This window comes from Dromiciops gliroides, chromosome 2 (assembly GCF_019393635.1).
Source record: "Dromiciops gliroides isolate mDroGli1 chromosome 2, mDroGli1.pri, whole genome shotgun sequence".
Lineage (NCBI taxonomy): Eukaryota > Metazoa > Chordata > Mammalia > Microbiotheria > Microbiotheriidae > Dromiciops > Dromiciops gliroides.
Window position 1 is genome coordinate 412,230,110 of NC_057862.1, and position 6,000 is coordinate 412,236,109.

The following is a 6,000-nucleotide window of genomic DNA, read 5'->3' on the forward strand; positions in this document are numbered from 1 at the left end:
ATAATAAAATACTTTTATAATAAAAATGAAAATTATTAAAAGAGAATTAACAGCTTGGTAAAAAGGGGGGGAATACTGAAGGAAATAACACCTTAAAAAACAGAATTGGCCTTCTGGGAAAAGAAGGTACAAAAATTCACTGAATATACATACATGCTCACTTGTGTAGAGAAATGTAACTTACCCAATAAGGAAATAGAAGCAGATAAAATAAAAGGTGGGATCAGGGGAAGGGAGAGAATGATAAAAGGAAGGACAGATTAAGGGAGGCAGTGGTTTGAAGCCAAGAGAAAAAGAAGAAACAACAGAAAATGGGATGGAGCAAAAAACACAGTAATCATAACTGTAAATGTGAATGGGATGAACTCAACCATAAAATGGAAGCAGATGGCAGAATGAATTAGAAATCACAATCCAATATATTGTTTATAAGAGACACACTTGAAACAGAAAGACACACACAGAGTTAAAATGAAAGGCTGAAACAGAATCTAACATGGTTCAGCCAAACAAACAAGCAAAAAAGGCAGGCATAGCAATGATGACTTCAGAAAAAGCAAAAGCAAAAATAGACCTGATTAAAAGGGATAATCAGGGAAACTATATTTTGCTAAAAGGTATCATATACAATGAGGTAATATAAAATATTACAGCACATTTCTCTAATAAAGGCCTTTCTCAATATAGACTGAATATAAAACTGAGTCAAACTTATAAAAAGAAGAGCCACTCTCTAATTGATAAATGGCCAAAGGATATAAACAGGCAGTTTTCAGATAAAAGAAATAAAAGCTGTCTATATCATATGAAAAATACTCTAAATTACTACTGATTAGAGAAAGGCGAATTAAAACAACTATAAGTTACCATCTCACACTATCAGAAATGACAAATGCAGGAGGGGATGAGGAGAAAATAGGTACACTAATGAATTGTTGGTGGAGTGAACTGTTCCAACTATTCTGGAGAATAATTTGGAACTAGGCTCAAAGGGTTATAAAACTTTGCATACCCTATGACCTAGCAATACCACTACTAGAGATCAAAGAAAAAAGAAAATAACCTATATATACAAAAATATTTCTAGCAGCTCTTTTTGTGGTGACAGAGAATTAGAAATTGAAGGATGCTCATCTATTGAGGAATGGCTGAACAAGTTGTGACATATGATTATGATGGAGTACTACAGTGCTGGGGAATTGATGAAGAGAGTAGTTTCAGAAAGATATGACAAGACTGATGTGAACTAATACAAAGTGAAATAAGAAGAACCAGGAGATCATTGTGCAGTTATAGCAATGTGGTAATAATGATCAACTATGAAAGACTCGGCTACTCTGATCAATACAAAATGCTGTCCACCTCCAGAGAGAGAACTGATGAACTCTAAGTACAAACTGAAGTATAATTTTCTCACTTTCTTCATTTTTCTTGCTTTTCTTTTGAAATATGACTAATATGGAAATGTTTTGCATGATTTCACAAGTATAATTGATAGCATATTGCTTCCTTTCTCAGTGGATGAGGGAAAGGATGGGAGAAAAGGAGAGAATTTGGAATTCAAAATTTAAACAGAAAATATTGTTTAAAATAAATAATAATTTTTTAAAAATAATAAAGCCACCAGGTCAAGAATCCCTGATACAACTTCTAAGCAGTGATCCTAGTTTTGCCCCACTGGAACTAGATCTAATCTTTCTCCACTATGTAAGATAGCTCTTCAGATTTCAACAATGAGAACCATGTTGCCTAACAAATACTCCTCTCTACAAAAATGAGGCCCAGTCTCTTTAAACCATTCTGGCACGGTGTGGTTTCTAGTTCTCTTCTCATCCTCGTCCTACTCTTCTGGTCATGCCCCAAGATTATTAATGTGTCTCATTCCAAACAATCAATTGCAAGTAACAAAGGCAAATGTCTTTAAAACCAAATGGGATCGTAGGATTTAGAGGAGAAAGAACTTTGGAAATTATCTAGTCCGTCTTTCTAATTTTATAAAAAAGGGAACTGAAATACAGAACAGAGGAAGGCTTTGCCCAGGCTCACACAGGTAGTCAACAACAGAGCCAGGACTCCAACCCAGGTTTGCAGATTCCAGATTCAATATTCTTCCCACTATGCTACATTGCCATTCATATGATACAAGGAAATGTAGAAAAGGGAGCCAACAATTGCATGGGGCATCCTCAACATCTTGAAATAGCTCCACAGAGAAATTTGTTTGTTAACTAGAATGACTGGAATTTAAAGATGCCTCAAAGGACCAAGCTGCAACAGTTGTATTTCCAGTGCATTTTTTTAAATCTACAGGGCAAAGAAAATAAAGTAGGATAGTTTTTTAAATTTCAAAACAAAATTGCTATCTGCTTGTAATTATTTGTATTTTAAGAGCATTTATACTGATAGAGTAAGTTACATTAAATTGTGTTAAAATTATTTTTTTTAATTACATCAATTGATGCCTCTGGACTTTCTAGTGTTAAATCACATAGAAGGTAAACAGAATCAGTACAGGTTTGGGGCTTTTTGAGCCAATTTATAGGTCAATAATACAAGTGTTTTTCCCCACAGTTCTGCAGATTGTAATAAAAGAAAACAGAAGAGGGTTTTTTTTCTATTTTGTCGAAAAAAGGCAACCCATCACCTAGTGTTTAGGATCAGTTTCCTGTGTGGGAGGCTCCATGGTGAGCACTGTGGCAGACAAGTATGGTCCCTACCCTCACAAAGCTCCCAATCAAGTTGGAGAGACAAGACTTTCCCACATGCAAAAAAGTGAAAAAGTAAAAAACTACAGGGTAGCAGAGGATTGTGGTCCAAGCTAAATGCAATAAATAAGAAGTCAGAGGTGGGAAAGATTAATTAGGTTAGGGTGGTCAGGGTAGGCTTTATGCATTTGAACTGTACCTTGGAGGACAAGTAGGATTTGGATTTGAAAAAAGAAGGGAGAGGCATTTCAAGAACAGCAGAAACACAGGTGAAGAGGCAGATATGAGGGCAGTATGTGAAGGAACAATGAGGAGTCTGGTCTTCCCAGAGCAGAAGGAGCACATAAAAGATGGGGCAATCAAAAGAAGAGGGAGGGGAAGGTTAAAGTTAAGCTCAAGACTATGTATATAGCCTAAGGAAGTCAAAAGCAAAAACAAAGGTACTGTGTTTGCAAAAAAAAAAAAAAACACAACAATAACAGCAATCTGTGTTTGCAAAGCCCGGGAGAGTGTCTGGGGGAAAAAAAGTGGCACATTAATACAGGGTGTCCCAAAAGTCTTAGTGCAGTTACACTAATATTATTCTAGGGAGATTCTTATGGGGCATCATTATTATGCAGTAAGAAATGATGAATAAATAGAATTTAGAAAAATGTGGAAAGATTTCTGTGTTTAAACGGAGTAAAATAAGCAGAACCAAGGGTATAGTATACTTAATTACTACAACAATGTGACTGAAAAGGTCACTAAAAGGAAGCTGAACTCTTCAACTGCCTTTCAAGCATGCTATTTTTCACTTTCTTTCATTTTTTTCTTTTAATCAAGTTTTCCTGTACAAAATGACAAATATGGTAATGTTTTGCATAATCATACATGTAGAACCCATATCTGATTATCTGCTACCTAGGGAAGGGGGGAGAGAGGGAAAGAAGGATAAAAATTGGAACCCCAAACTACAAAACAAACAAATAAACAACAAATAAACATATAAAGACTGGATGTCTAGTAGACATCTTAAACTCAATATATCCAAAATAGAGCTCATTATCCTTCCCCATAAACCCTCCGCACCTTCTACCTTCTCTATTACTTGTAGAAGATAGCACCCTTTTCCCAGTCCCAAAGGCTCACAATCTAGGAGTCATCCTGGATTTCTCACTCTCACCCCCCCCCATATCCAAATTGTTACCAAGGCTGGTTGGTGGATTTCACCTTTGCAACAACTCTAGAATAAGCCCCCTTCTCTCCTCTGACATTGCCACCACTTGGTGCAGGCCCTCATCACCTCACACCTGGATTATTGCATTAACCTGCTGGTGGGTTCACCTGCTTCAAATCTCTCCCAACTACAATCCAGCCTCCACTCAGCCATTAAAGAGATTTTCCTAAAATGCAGGTCTGATTATGTCACCCCCCACCCCCCACACTCAATAAACTCCAGTGGCTCCCTATTATCTCCAGGAGCAAATACAAGATGCTCTGTTTCATAACCTATCCCCCTCCTTTACAATTTTCTTACATCTTACTACCCAAAACCTACTCTGATCCAAAGACAGGGACCTTCTTGCTCTTCCACAAACTCTATTGCTTGGTCCCTCTGCATTCTCTCTAGCTGTCCCCCATGCCTGTAATGCTTTGGCTACTGACCTCCTTGGCTTCCTTTAATTCCCCATTAAAATCCATCCTTCTATAGGAAGCCTTTCACAATCCCCCTTAATTCCAGTGTTTTCCCTCTTTTAATTATTTCCCATTTATCCTGTATATAGTTTGTTTTGTATATGTGTGTTTGCATGTTGTCTCTCTCATTAGATTGTAAGTTCCTTGAGAGCAGGAACTGCCTTTTACTTTTTTTTTTTTTTTGGTATCCCTGGTACTTATCACTATGCCTGGCCTATAGTAAGAGCTTAATAAATGTTTATTGATTGATTAAAAAAACAGTGAAGATCTTAGAGATGAGCTAATCCAATGCACCTCTTGCCCCAGAACAGGGAAGTGGAAGATTAATAGCACATGTACATATATTCATATGTAGTCTGACTTGCCCCCTAAAAAAAGTAAACTCCTTCAAGACAGAGATTGTTAGTCTTTGTTTCCACAGTACCTAGCACATAGTAGACACTTGTGGAGCAGACTGAAGCATGTCATTTTTCACTCTTTCATTTTTTTCTTTTAATCAAGTTTTCTTGTACAAAATGGCAAATATGGTAATGTTTTACGTAATCGTACATGTATAATCCACATCTGATTGTTTGCCACATCAGGGAGGAGGGAGGGGAGGGAGGGAAAGAGGGATAAAAACTGGAACCCCAAACTATAAATAAAAATGTTTATTATTAAAAATGCTCGGGGCAGCTAGGTGGCACAGTGGATAGAGCACCGGCCCTGGAGTCAAGAGGACCTGAGTTCAAATCTGGCCTCAGACACTTAACACTTACTAGCTGTGTGACCCTAGGCAAGTCACTTAACCCCAATTGCTGCCTCACCAAAAAAAAAATGCTTACTGACTGATTGGTTGATTAAATACCATATACTTTGACAGGCAAGGTTTTTCTATCAGATGTTTCTTGCTTAATTGGTTTTGTCACAATTAAGGGTTCAAATGGGTTGGGGTAGAGAATGACATTCATGCAATAGCAAGGAACATCAATAAATGTTTGGTTTAGGTTTTCATTTGTTGTTTTTTTTTAAGCTAAGCTTGGGACTTGCCCAATATTGCACAAGGTCTGAAGTCACTTTTTTTTAATAATTGTTCACAGTGATCAGAGCTGGCACCCAACTCCCCACTGGCAGAGGTCCGTTGCCAGGCAACATGACTAATCACTGCAGAGTATTAGATCCTGAAACCACCCCAGACGGGCCACGGCTGGCTCAGCTGGGGGGCAGCAGAGTGTGCTGCCTGTCACCTTCGTGTCTCAGAGAGAAGCTTGTTTCTGTCTCTTGCCCTTCAGAAATGGGAAAATGAAGCTACAGCTTATTCAGTAGAACTTTGGGAAGCTGAGGATGCAGAGTAAAACTCAGAGTTTCATTTCCCAGCTGGCTTCCCTCCTTTATATTTCTCTATAATGCCCACAGGAACCTCAGCATCCTGCAAGATCACTTCAGCCTTGATATTCACAACTCATTAGTGCCTTCTGCCCCTGAGACTTTTCCAGTTGAGGGGACTCTCCACCCATCTGAGGAGCTCCTCACAAAAACTCCATCCAAGGAAAGTGTCAAGAAAAGTTCTCTCTTCATTTTCCACCCAGTTGCACTCATTTGTACTTCTCCATCATTCCCTCAACCAGGCATCTTCCCT